The sequence below is a fragment of the Bos taurus genome, chromosome 9, assembly GCF_002263795.3.
Source record: "Bos taurus isolate L1 Dominette 01449 registration number 42190680 breed Hereford chromosome 9, ARS-UCD2.0, whole genome shotgun sequence".
Lineage (NCBI taxonomy): Eukaryota > Metazoa > Chordata > Mammalia > Artiodactyla > Bovidae > Bos > Bos taurus.
Window position 1 is genome coordinate 7483988 of NC_037336.1, and position 14932 is coordinate 7498919.

Below are 14932 nucleotides of genomic sequence, written 5' to 3' on the forward strand. Positions count from 1 at the left end.
AAGCCAACTTTTTCACTGTCCTCATTCACTTTTATCAATAGGCTCTTTAGTTCCTCTTTGTTTCTGCCATAAGGGTGGTGTCATCTGCATATCTGAGGTTATTGATATTTCTCCCGGCAATCTTGATTCTAGCTTGTACTTCATCCAGCCCAGCATTTTGCATGATGTACTCTGTATATAAGTTAAATAAGCAGGGTGACAGTATAGATGTACTCTGTATATAAGTTAAATAAGCAGGGTGACAGTGTACAGCCTTGACGTACTCCTTTTCCAATTTGGAACCAATCCATTTTTCCCTGTCCTATTCTAATGCTTACTTCTTGACCTGTATACAGGTTTCTCAGCAGGCAGGTAAGGTGGTCTGATACTCCTTCCCATCTCTTTAAGAATTTTCCACAGTTTGTTGTGATCCACACAGTCAAAGACTTTAGCATAGTCAGTGAAGCAGAAGTAGATGTTTTTCTGGAATTCTCTTGCTTTTACTGTGATTCAAGGGATGCTGGCAATTTGATCTCTGATTACTCTGCCTTTTCTAAATCCAGCTTGACTATCTGCATGTTCTCAGATCACATACTGTTGAAGCCTAGCTTGGAGAATTTTGAACATTACTTTGCTAGCATGTGAGATGAGTGCAATTTTGCAGGAGTTTGAACATTCTTTGACATTACCATGGCAATGCTGTTGCCATTGTCAGTGCATAGTTAAGATTAAAATTTAAAATGTAATTGTGTGGTGTTAAGAAGAAAATGACTCTAAATAGAGAAGAGCTGTGAGAACTATGAGCTGGGTCTGTCCAACGTTAACATTTGGAGATATTGCGAGGATACAGCCAAGGAGACAGGAAGTCTTCCTAAGATAGAAAACTAAGTGTGTACTGTGCTGTACTCAATCAAGAAAGAGAAAGGAATACAATGTACACCATGATTAATATCATTAACACTGTTGTATGTTGTATGTGAAAGTTTTTAATAGAGTAAATGACAAGTAAAATATAATTTTTGTTTAATTTCATATCTTTATGAGATGATGGATGGTCACTAAACTTATTGGGATAATCATTTCATGATCTATTTAAGTCAAATCATTATGCAGTACACCTTTACACAGTGTTATATATGTCAACTCTATCTCAGTAAAACCCAAAGAAAAAGTACTAAAAATATTACTTGAGCAGCATGAAACCATTCATGGGTGCTTTAGGTTCCAAGAAAATGGTGACGAACAAGACATAAATTATTGGCAGTAAACAGGCTGTGCGCCTCCATGGGGAAAAGAAAGAGAAGACCAGGGAATGGATGTGAGGTAACATTTCACATTCTGCTGTTGGTCAGTAAAATGAGGACAGTGACCAATGACCAGCGTTATGCTGGTCAATGAGGACCTCACTAAGTGTTTTTCTCTACCATGCAATTTTTTTAACCAAAGTGATTATTTAATATGTAGATTTTGTAATAGATAAAGAGGAAATGTTTTAACAATTATTTGTTACTTCATTCCTTTCAGGAAAAAATGAAATTTCTCTTTACAACCCAAGTATTACCTTACAATTAGGTGATTATCAGTTCAGTTCAGTTGCTCAGTTGTGCCGACTCTTTGCAACCCCACAGACCACAGCATGCCAGGCCTCCTGTCCATCACCAATTCCTGGAGTCTACCCAAACTCATGTCCATCAAGTCAGGGATGCCATCCAACCATCTCATCCTCTGTCATCCCCTTCTCCTCCTGCCTTCAATCTTTCCCAGCATCAGGGTCTTTTCAAATGAGTCAGTTCTTTGCATCAGGTGGCTGAAGTACTGGAGTTTCAGCTTCAGCACCAGTCCTTCCAATGAACACCAAGGACTGATCTCCTTTAGGATGGACTGGTTGGATCTCCTTGCAGTCCAAGGGACTCTCAAGAGTCTTCTCCAGCACCACCTTTCAAAAGCATCAATTCTTCAGTGCTCAGCCTTCTTCACAGTCCAACTCTCACATCCATACATGACCACAGGAAAAACCATGGCCTTGACTAGACGGACCTTTGTTGGCAAAGTAATGTCTCTGCTTTTGAATATGCTGTCTGGGTTGGTCATAACTTTCCTTCCAAGGAGTAAGCATCTTTTAAATTTCATGGCTGTTGTCACAATTTGCAGTGATTTTGGATCCCCCAAAAATAAATGCAGCCACTGTTTCCCCATCTATTTGCCATGAAGTGATGGGACCAGTTGCCATGATATTAGTTTTCTGAATGTTAAGCTTTAAGCCAACTTTTTCACTCTCCTCTTTCACTTTCATCAAGATGCTCTCTAGTTCTTCTTCACTTTCTGCCATAGGAGTGCTTATAGTATAGGTGATTATAGTAATTAAAAAAAATTGATTCAACTTGTAAGTGAATCCCAAATATTGTTTCTCCTTTTCAAATGTTACATAGCCAGTATATGCAACAGGAAGCGCCTTTATGACGTCTGGGGTGACACCCCTGAAAATGTCCCTTTTTCCTTCTTTGTTGCATATATTTTGAATGAGATGAATCATAGAAGGACAGAAATCTCCACTACCTGAGTGGATTAGCTTGAAGAATGAATAGGAAGAGAGTGATTGGAAGAACCAACTCCTTCTGGGCATTTTGTTGGGAAGGGACACTGAGCTAGATATTGGCAAAATATGTACCGTCATGCAGAAGTTTTGTTGTGATTTGTTTTTAAGGTGGGAGAAAGTTGAGCATGCTTTAGTATGCTGATCAGATTTTTCCTTAGAGAACAGTTTGGTGATATAATGAGTTAAGAGGATAAAAGCTTATTTTTAAATAGATGAGAGGAGAATGTATCCTGGTGTACAACTGGGGAGCCCTTCTTCAGTTAGGAGCTTGCAGGAGATGAAAGAACCCGAGTCTGTAGGTATGTGTGTATGTCGATGGTAGATACACAGATAAGAGCTGTTGGACTCTTTTTTGCTTATTTATAATTTGTGATTATAAACTCAGCTGCAAGTGAGGCAGGGAGATGTTGAAGTTCTAGGAAAAAAAGACATGATATGGTTTGTTGTCTGGGGATGTGAATTGTCCTTAACTCTGACTTATTTTTAAAAAATCATAGGACTAAAATACATAACATATGTTAACATATTCAAATTGTAGGTTAATTATTAATAGATCTCATGCCATACCTTGTTATTTGTTGGAGAGTTTAAAATATCAGTGGTCATTTTGTTTTGTTATATCCCCTGCTTGGTTTTAAATACAGTAATTCTCCTACATACGAACCTTCAAGTTCAGACTTTCAGAGATGAGAACATGCATTTGCATGTCTAATCATGTAAATTAGTTCACGTCTCTGGCATGCATTGTCACGTGTGTGTGCATCCTTTATAAGTGGCTGTGCTTTTGTGTACTTTATTGTGTATTACTGTATAGAGTACAATAGTACAGTATCTTTATTTCAAGCCCAGGATGTATGCAAGCAAGTGTAAAAGCAATGGTGATGTAGCTGGTACTGCTAAGAAGCTCTTGGAAACAAAAGTGAAAATGATTGAGAGAGTGTGAAACAAAAGATGGTAGTTGTTGCTTGTTCTTATAACATGAATCAGTCAACCACTGGCAAGATTCTAAAGAACAAGGACACAATCATGGAACATGTGAAGTCTGCTGCGCCAATGATGTTCACAATAATATAAAAGAAGCTTGGAGAAGTGACAGAAGAGATGGAGAAACTTTTCAGTGCATAGATGCAGGGTCAGCATCAGTCTCCAGTCCTACTCAGCTTAATGCTGATTCAAGAGAAATCTGAAAGCCTTCATGAAGACTTGAAGAAGAAACACGGTGAAGCATCAGAGCATCTTTTAATGCCAGCCATGGCTGGTTTCATCGGTTCAAGGCCAGGGCCAGCCTTCACAATGTAAAGGTAAATGGCAAGGCAGCGAGTGCAGATTTGGTAGCTGCCAGAGAGCGTCCTGAAACGCTTTGAGAAATTGCTGATGAAGGCACATATTTACCTGAGCAGGTTTCTAATGTGGCTGAGACAGGACTGTACTGGAAGAAGATACCAGACCGCTTACATCAGTAAGGAGGTAAAGTTGACGCCAGGCTGAAAACAGCAAAGGGTATGCTAACTGTATAGTTTAGTGACAAGGCTTCCACAATGTGAATCTGAAGCCTCTTTTAGTTTATCATTCAGAGAATCCAGGAGCCCTGAAAACATAGCCAAGGGCTCTCTTCTTGTTGTGGCAGAGTCACCCCAAAGCCGGGGTTATAAGAGCCATTTCCAGGATTTGTTTTTCTACCACTTTATCTTTAAGGTAGAGAAGGACTGCTTGGAGAAGGACACCCTGTTCAACACCGCTTTGCTGCTCAACGGTGCTCCGGGCTATCCCCCATCCATGGATGACTCATGCAAACGTCACAGCAGTGCGTCCGCCACAGAATACTATATTGCCTATCCAACCTGTGGTCCAGGGAGTTACAGTGACTTTGGAGATATATTATTCATGCCATGCTTTTTGTCAGGCAGTAAAGGTGAGTGATGAATCAGGAGCAACTTTGCAACAGCTTTGGAAGGGCTATGGGCTTCCCTGTGGCTCAGATGGTAAAGCGTCTGCATGCAATGCAGGAGACGTGGGTTTGATCCCTGGGTCGGGAAGATCCCGTGGAGAAGGCAATGGCAACCCACTCCAGTACTCTTGTCTGGAAAATCCCATGGTCAGAGGAACCTGATGGGTTACAGTCCATGGGGTCGCAAAGAGTCGGACGTGACTAAGTGGCTTTCACTTTCACTTGGAAGGACTATCACAACTACGAGGTGATAAAAACATTAACTTTGCTTGGCATCAGGTTATGGCCATCACCATGAATGGGGTTTGGGAGAAGCTTTGTCTGCAGTTTGTGCACGATTTTTGTGGATTTGAGAAGGTGGGTGAGGAGGCCAAAGAGGTCTTGAGCAACTCATGGAGCCTCAGCGAGAAGCTGGAGCCAGAACTGCAAGAGGAAGACTTCCCTGATCTCCTTCCTGTGCACCCAAGGAGCTTACTGATGAAGACCTGATGGAATTGGAGGCCCAGAGAAAAAATGAAGGGAGACAGGAGGAAGAAGAAGTGAGTGAAGAACTGAAGAGATTCAGGATGCAGGAAATGGCAGGGGGTGTTCTTTACTTGAAGAGGTGCTGTTAGTTTTTGAGGCAATGGACCTGAACACAGAACAGTACACGAAGGTCACAACAGCTGTGTCATCTATGACAAGGACAAAAAGAGCTGCTACCCAGGCATCATTGGATCATTTTTGCCAAAGGTTAGATAGAATTGAATCCAGCAAGGAACCAGAACTTGTGCTATCAATGTCAGGCATGAGTTGAATTGCAGCTTGCAATCGTAGTTGACAATCCTTCAGCTCTACCATCTCCCACTTCCTCTCCCTTCTTCAGTCGGTATCTCTTCTTGCCTGTTCACTCGATACCAGTCCCTGTATGCCAGCTGTTGTACTGTACTACTGTACTTTTCAAGGTGTGTACTGTAAGATTAAAAATATTTTATTTATTTATTTATTTATTTTTTAATGTATTAATTGTGTGAAAAGTGTTACAAACCTATTACAGTACAGTACTATTTAGCTGGTTGTGCTAGTTGGATACCTAGTCTAACTTTGTTGGACATGGGAACCAATTGGGTCTAGAAATGTGCTCTCGGAATAAAACACTTTTGTATGTAGGAGACTTACTATAGTTTTCTTTACTTTTATTCAACTTTTTGGACTACTGATAGCCAAAGTTTGTAGCTTGTTAAGGGAGATGCTGATTTAACATTTTCAAGTGAACAACAATATTCATCTACACAAGTACAACCATAGGAGACGAATTCCAATATCCAGGAGTAGGAGATCCTCACGCAGCTTGCTAACATCTCCATTTTATCAGATGTTGTACACTTGATGGGGCACGGATAATGGTTTCTGTTTCTACTGCTTTCTGCTGATCAATAAAGAATTCTTTTCAAAACAGATCTCAAGGTATATTGTAGTGAGTGGGAGTCTGTGCTACTTAAAATTATGTTGTTGTTTAGTCCCCAGGTTGTGCCCGACTGTTCATGACCCCACAGACTCTAGCACACCAGGCTTCCCTTTCCTCACCATCTCCTGGAGTTTTCCCAAGTTCGTGTCCATTGTATTGGTGATGCCATCCAACCATCTTATCCTCTCTTGCCATCTTCTCCTTTTGCCTTGAATCTTCCCTGGCATCACAGTCTTCTCCAGTGAGGTGGCTGTTCGCATCAGGTGGCCAAAGTATTGGAGCTTCAACATCAGTCCTTCGATGAATATTCAGGGTTATAGTTATATACAGTGTTAAATGTTTGGGCCAGCTTTTCACAGGGCTCTGGGTACACAAATCCGTAAAGTGATAAACAGAAAACAAATAGCAACAACAAACAAACATAAGCATTCTTATAATAGTTAGATAATAAAGACACCTTAAAAATCAACTTCTGTATGTTAAACCCAAACTCCTAATATATACACACTACTGTAAATCAGATAACCAACAAGGACTTACTGTATAGCATAGAGAAATCTACTCAATATTTTGTAATAATCTATAATGGGAAAGAATCTGAAAAAATTTCTATATATGTATGTATAACTGAATCACTCTGCTGTACACTGAGATGGTAAAGAAACTGTCTGCAGTAGAGGAGACCCGGGTTTGATCTCTGGGTTGGGAAGAGTCCCTGGAGAAGCGAATGACTACCCACTCCAGTATTCTTGCCTGGGAAATCCCATGGACAGAGGAGCCTGGCAGGCTATAGTCTGGAGTCGCAAAAAGTCAGACATGACTGAGTGACTAACACATTATAAATCAAGTATACCTCAATAAAAACATAAACAAAAACAAACAGGAAAAAAGAGATAAACTATCTTTTGAAGAAAGATGAAGAAGATCAATTAATGATGACCTAAAATAAAATAGTAAAATCTATAAAAAATCAACTTTTACCATTAACCTCAGGGAACCGTGGTCTTGTATGGACCCCAATGTCGGTGTCCATTTTTACATGAGCTTTTGTTTTAAAACCATGTATGCGATAGTTGCAGTGTTATCCTTTTACAAGATCATGTGTTATTAAAATGTACTAGTTACTTGTGTCTGTGAAGAACAGAAGTAATTTTTTTTAATATATAAAATTTAATTTGGAACACAACCTTGTCTTCCATTTCTCTTACACTCTTAACGAAGAGTGAGTTCTACAGTTCTACAGAACCTGAAGCATAGTTGGAGAGTATGCTGGTTGTTTTTTAGCCTTCCCAATCCATCAGGCAGCAATGATCTGAAGTTTAGCTGAAGGAATTGGAGAGCTGAACTGAATTGTCAGCAAAAATGAACTATTTTGGTTTTCTGAGAAATACTATTTTTATCTACATGATGCAGATTATGAAACTGAGGCAGAGGAGATAAAGGCAGCTTCACAAGGTCACACAGGTCACACAGCTAGCATGGAGTGGTGCTGGCATTTGAACACAAGCAGCCTGGCCTTCCTACACAGCATGGCATGTCCCTTTTTTGAAACCAGATCAAAAGGGCTACTGCAGCAAATTGGCTTCTTGAGGGAGCATTGTGAATTCATGTTGCTAATTCCTCAGAGCCTAAATATATTTGCTTTTGTTGCTGCTGCTGCTAAGTCACTTCAGCTGTGTCTGACTCTGTGCAACCCCGTAGACGGCAGCCCACGAGGCTCCTCTGCCCCTGGGATTCTCCAGGCAAGAACACTGCAATGGGCTGCCATTTCCTTCTCCAATGCACACATGCACACCTAGTCACTTCAGTCGTGTCCGACTGTACGTGACCTGGTAGACAGCAGCCCACCAGGCTCCTCCGTCCACAGGATTCTCTTGGCAAGAATACTGGAGTGGGTTGCCATGTCCTTCTCCTTCTGATGAAATGCTCTTTAAAAATCTTTCCCATCTTCTTTCCATTCTTTTCCTTATGGTATTTTACCTAAGTGTGTAAACTCTCCCATCATCATTCATGGGTGATACTGCTTTGGTAAGCAGGGCAACATGAAAAAGTTCATAAAGATTTTAAACAGATTCCTTTGTTGAAAGTTTAGTGACAGGGCTGAATACACATATATCTTGTATGAAGAATTTCACCTAACATGTGAAGAAAATAACACAGTAACACTGTCTCTGAAATAGGAGTTAAAAGTCAGTGATTTCTTTCCCTACTGTTGGCTTGCAACAGGCTTTTGGAGAAATCCTAGAAAATAAATTCCTTGGGTGTTTTTTTCCCAGTCTTAACACAGATCATTGCTAATGAGCAGCTTCTTCATGATGTAAAAGGGCTTCAGAGCCTTCCAATCGCAGGTGATATACATGTAACAATGAATCTGATGGTTTTCCTGCCTCTTCTGGGACCTGACTCTGACAGAGGGAGAAGAGAAAAATAAAAATACTATCTGTACACTTCCTTCTCAGAAATAGGGTTTCTTGTTTGAAAATTGAGTTGGTATAATGGAAATAACATAGGAAGAGGGGAACTGTTGTTTACTGTTGGAATTAGCATTAAGCATAGAATTTCAGATTTGCAAGATGAAAAAGTTCTAGAGCAGTTTCACAACCATGTGAATATACTTAACACTGCTGAACTGCATACTTAATAGAAGTTAAGATGGTCCATTCTGTGCTGTGTGTTTCTTAACCACATAAAAAATTGTACTCAATACTCTGTTATAACTTAAATGGGAAAAGAATTTGAAAAAGAATTGATACATATATATGTATAACTGAATCACTTTCTTGTATACCTGAAACTCACACAACATTGTGAATCAACTATACTCCAATATAAATTTTTAAAAAGATATCTTGGTTGCATCCAAGTTCTGATGATTATGAATAAAGCTGTTATAAACATCAAAAAAAGATAAAATATTTTTGTGAAGTTGAAAAAAATAAACTTTAAAAATCAGTATGTATTTGTATCCTACAGGATTTTTGTAAATCATATACATATATATATATATGTCATTTTTATATATGTGTATAAATACTTGTACATTTATATATACACATACACACATATATGTATATATACACCTATATATCTTACATCATATACTTATATCTCTGTATATTTTGAAATGAATTTAGAAAATCCCTATATATTATGTAAATATATAATATGAATATGTATATATGCAAATATACACACGTGAATATATAAATACAAACATATACACATGTGAATATATATATACACACAAATATACACACATGTGAATATATATATATACATAAATATATACATATACACACACATTTATCTAGTTAGTCTTTTCTTCCCAGTGAGAGTTTATTATTTCTTTGTGTTGCAGCTGGCCTTTTGCACTTGACAATATAATACAGCTCTCCTTCTATGTCTGTTTATTACAGTTTGTAAGAAAGATGATATTGATGATAGTGATGTCAGTTACTGACAGCATAGCATTTGTCAATCATTCCTCTAGTGATGGGTATATTTATTGTAAAGTCTTATTGTAGTCAACAATTCAGTACAAATTTTCTTACTGATGCATTCCTGTAAGGTGATTTTCAATCACAGATATGTATATTTATAATTTTTTTCTTTTTTTTTTAAAAAAAAGAAGTACTAAAAATTAACCTCCAAAAAACCTGAGAATATTTGGTATAACCTTGCCAATGTTGGATAATATCAATAAATAGTTAAATGAAACATAATGTAAATGTTTCCTAATGTAATTTTTAATGTATCATATGATTTGTGTATTATCTGGATACCTCTTGTTCATTTCCAACTTATGCCTTTTTATTATGATTGTTCAGTTCAGTTCAGTCGCTCAGTCCTGTCCGACTCTGTGACCCCATGGACTGCAGCACACCAGACCTCTCTGTCCAGCACCAACTCCTGGAGTTTACTCAAACTCATGTCCATTGAGTTGGTGATGCCATCCAACCATTTCATCCTCTGTCGTCCCCTTCTCCTCCCGCCTTCAATCTTTCCCAGCATCAGGGTATTTTCCAGGGACTCAGTTCTTCACATCAGGTGGCCAAAGTATTGGAGTTTCAGCTTCAGCATCAGTCCTTCCAGTGAACACCCAGGACTGATTCCTTTAGGATGGACTGGTTGGGTCTCCTTGCAGTCCAAGGGACTCTCAAGGGTCTTCTCCAACACCACAGTTCAAAAGCATCAATTCTTCGGTGCTCAGCTTTCTTTATAGTCCAACTCTTATATCCATACATGACCACTGGAAAAACCGTAGCCTTGACTAGACGGAGCTTTGTTAGCAAAGTAACGTCTCTGCTTTTTAATATGCTTTCTAGGTTGGTCGTAACCTTTCTTCTAAGGAGTAAGTGTCTTTTAATTTCATGGCTTCAGTCACCATCTGTAGTGATTTTGGAGCCCCCCAAAAATAGTCTCTCACTGTTTTCCATTGTTTCCCCATCTATTTCCCATGAAGTGATGGGACCAGATGCCATGATCTTAGTTTTCTGTACGTTGAGTTTTAAGCCAGCTTTTTCACTCTCCTCTTTCAGTTTCATCAAGATGCTCTTTAGTTCTTCTTTGCTTTTTGCCATAAGGGTGGTGTCATCTGAATATCTGAGGTTATTGATATTTCTCCTTGCAATCTTGATTCCAGTTTGTGCTTCATCCAGTCCAAGGGACTCTGAATTATGATAGTTACTGTCTCTTTATTAGTTTATAGGAACCCTTTATGTAACTTTATCTAGAAATGTTTATGGAAATGCTTGTGATCTTTATATAATCAATGAAATTGGAGTTTGCTTAATGGGACATGTGATACTCAGTTGTAATTAGAATTCTTTTTCTGGTATCTTAATACAGCTCACCCTACAGGGTCTTGGGACATGGATGTTTTCTCAGTGGCCCTCAGCCACTTTCTTTTGTGTGAAAATGTGCTCCCTTTTCACTCTTCCATTTCTAGTAGAGCATTTTATTATTTATCCCTGGGCTTTCTTCTATTTCCATTTGATTTCTTTAGTAATGTTTTTTTGACTTTCTCTAATCATTTTAAACACATTTTAATTTTATTTAATACCTTTGAAGATAATTTGACTTTCACATCCTCTAATATTCCACTCCATGCTGTTAGCCCAGTGGTCCAGTTGTTTTTCCCCATGGATTACTGAGCTTGCTCTGTCATTGGGCTGTTGTGTCTATTGGACAGAATATATGGGTCGTGAAAGCAGCAGGCTCCGAGTCATCTCACAGCGGCCATAAGTCACTGTCTTGTTACAGCAGCATGTACTAGGGTGGCTTACACAGGGCTCAGCTGGTCAGGACAGGAGGCAGGGAGGCCCATGGAAACAGGACATTAAATTACCTTCTGTGAATTAAATTATCCAGTCATATGTGATGCATGAATTTATATATTAATCTGTATTTTATATATGAAAAAATGCTTTTGGTGTAAAATAGCCTATTTAACTGAAGACTCTGGCCATGTGGACAGAAAATAGTCTTATGAGAATGTGAGCCTCTCCTTTGCTTCTCAGGGTAATGAATCATCCATACATGTGCAGTGAGCAGCAAAAGTAGTGAAGTCACTCAAAGGCAAGCATTTATATAACATGCATATTCAAGGCAGAGTTTGTGGTAATGGAGCAATTCATTAAGAATGTGTTGCTGCCTGATGACATGCTTTTTAATCAGTTGTTATTTTCATTCATTTGAACCTATGCATTTTCAAGTGACAGAAGGACTTTCCTAGAATCGACTCAGAAACTGATACACCATTTCCATATACTTTAGCATAATTCATCTAAGTACTATAAATGGAACCATTTTAGCCAATGGCATTTGCACATTTGGCAGTAGTCAGAGTAGGTAAGAATGTCAATTTTTAAAAAAATAAACGTGTGTAATGAAAGAATCTGTGAATAGTTCATGGGAGATTGTGAAACCTAGAAATAAAATTATCTAGCTGAGCGTTTTCTTGGCAACGAAATGCCCACAGTATTCAGATTATCATTTGGTAAAAATTGTCATTAGCAGTATTAGCATTTCGTTGGCAATACTGCATGCAAATTAGTCTAGTATTGTAACGTTGAATAAAATTGGTTGCAAATACGTGTATCATGATTAAGTTTTATGTCTGTGTGAATCTGTCCAGTAACACTGGACAGGCTGGCTGTCAGGAAAAAAGAAATACTGCTAACATTTGCAGCAATAGTACTTGCATAGTTGCAGAATATAAAGCATTCCAAGTCAAATTTTGTGACTACTGAAAAATAAGTCAGAATAGTCAACTTAGGGTAAAGCCTTTGATACCTGGTGTATGGTATTTCTAAACATCTGTAAGGATATTGATAAACATATATGATGGTATAGTAATATAAGCTTCTGAAGCACAATCATTTTCATAAACAATGAAACTTTATCAAAATTAAAGAATTGACTATAATAGTGTGCTCTAATTCTTGACTAATTGGTAACCCAATTAACAGACATAAAATATCTGTGGTAGCTAGAATATTTGATTGAATTTCCATTTTATGCCATGCTACTCACTGAAAAAAATTACATTAAAATTTCAGCATATGTATTATGAAACTGGCTTTACTGAAATTCAGCAATTAACATTGCTGCCATAAACATCACTATCCACATGTTTTGTGGTAAGAATAAAAACCATTGCTCTAAAAGGAAGTAGGGAGTTTCTGAATATTTTATATTGAAGTTCATATTAAACAAGGGTCTTTCATTAAATACGGAGGCTTGTGATCACTGAATTGCTATAAAAGGTTTTATATGTTTCTGAACTATACAATATTGAGTACACAGCTTCAGCACACGTGACTGAGGATCAGAGGAATTAGTGGAAGAAGGTCAATCAAAATAGGGCATATGTGTTATTTATTGCCACAAGAAGAATGCCTTTGCTTTCTTTGTTTTTTTTTCTTTTTGTTTTCTTTTCTTTGTTTGCTGCTGTTGTTGTTTAGCAGCTAAGTTGTGTCCCTCTCTTTTATAACCTGCCAGGCTTCTTTGTCCATGGCATTTCCCAGGCAAGAATGCTGGAGTGGGTTGCCATTTCCTTCTCCAGGGGATCTTCCCAACCCAGGGATCATACCCAAGTTTCCTGCATTGGCAGGCAGTTTCTTTACCACTGAGTCACCAGGAAAAACCCATTCCCATTGTTTACAGCCTATAAATAAATGAATGCATAGATTACATTAACCTTTATTTGTCTGTGTTATCAGATATAGTTCTTCTGTGTATTTGCACTGTAGCAGATATGTATGAACAGATACCTTGTCAATTAATTTTTAATTTTGTCTCTGCATAGAACTTTGGCCATAGCATTTTTTTCCTCTCTGGCATTTAACAATTTTCTTTGTTCTGGGAGACTTCCATTCACCTCTGCCTTTCTTTTTATAACCTGTTTTGTTAGTTTGGACCCATATTTAAAGAACCCTTGGAGTGTGTTTGCCTTGAAATATTTATAATGGATAATATAGGGATCTTGCAATCAGAATGCTGTATGGTATCTGTAAATAAATCATGAGGATGATTCATTGAGGCCTTCTTTCAGTGTATTTTCTTACCCACCATTGACAAAGGGAGAGACTGGTGGTGCAGGAGCTGACTAAAGGGAGGTATGGGTTGGTGGATGATGTGATAACATGGGCCAGAAAAATGTACAGTTTCAAAGCATGTAACTCAAGTTGTAGCCTTCAGCCTTTAGTGCCCGAACAGCCACTGTCTAAATTGCAGCAGGCCTGGCTGCAGGAAGTGGGGCCTTTATCAGGCTCCATTCCCCATGTATTTCTGGAAATTGGAGTTCTACCCTATCCCACCCATCTGCACTGGGTTACTGAGAGCTGACCCTTTCTTCTGGAAGCTTCTCTTGCCCCTCATGTTCAGCCTCTCTCTCCCGGGTGGCTGTTTCTCTCCTGGACAGCTTTCTCACCAAGCCCATGACTCAGTGCATAGCTGAATCCTAGCTCTGCTGTCTCACGTGACTTCCAGAAAGTGCCACATGGGCAAGAATGACTCCAACTCCAGGCTACATATCGCTGCTCTCAGGCTGCATAGGACAAGACTTGTCCCTTGCTGGGCACTCCTTGCTGAGTCTTCTTATATTTCAGAGGCCAGTTCATCCTCTGTCGATAAGACTGTCCTTACCCAGGTTGCCCCCAGTTTGTGCACACCCCGACCCCATGCCCACCCCCTGCTGCATTGACCTTAATCTGCCAAGCCTAAGCAGAGGAAAATAAGTCCCCATCTCACTTCCCTTTTGCCCAGTCACAGCTCTGCCTCCAAGTTAAATAAAATAAAATGATAAAACGGCAGACATGTAAATTCATGGAGAAAGGAAGAAACTTATTTAAAACATATTATTATGCAAAATGCCTGTCTCCTAGGTATTATAACACATTTACATAACCAAAAGGCTTATTAAAATTTCCCCCATATCAAGGAAGCATTTTGCAGTGAAATCATTTAAAGTACAACCTGTAGAGAAGTAGGAAAAGCTGATAGTTTTAAAAAGAAAAATACATCCTATCCGTAGTCCCCCATCTGTTTGCACTATGTGTGTGCTGAGTCCTTCAGTCATGTCCAGCTGTTTGCGACTCTATAGACCGTGGTCCGCCAGGCTCCTCCCACCATGGGATTCTCCAGGCAAGAATACCAGAGTGGGTTGCCATTTCCTTCTCCTGCAGATCTTCCTGAAACAGGGATCGAACCCACCTCTCTTATGTCTCCTGCATTGGCAGGAGGATTCTTTACCACATCTGTTTGTAGCTATTGTCAAAATTGGAGCCCATTCACTGCTAGAAAAAATCTGTTTCAAGTGCAGAGAGAATTTAAGGGAAAAGAGATATTGCAATTATTTTTTTAAGTAATATATATTCTATTATTGGGATTCCCTGGTGGCTCAGAGTGTAAAGCATCTGCCTGCAATGCGGGAGACCCGGGTTCGATCCCTGGGTTGGGA

At 38.9% G+C, this 14932-nt stretch overlaps 1 protein-coding gene across 2 annotated transcripts in view; it reads left to right on the forward strand.

Moving 5' to 3' along the window:
- The window catches only part of ADGRB3 (adhesion G protein-coupled receptor B3), an 886492-nt gene that overhangs the window by 123257 nt on the left and 748303 nt on the right, over nucleotides 1-14932 (forward strand). The window lies entirely within an intron of this gene.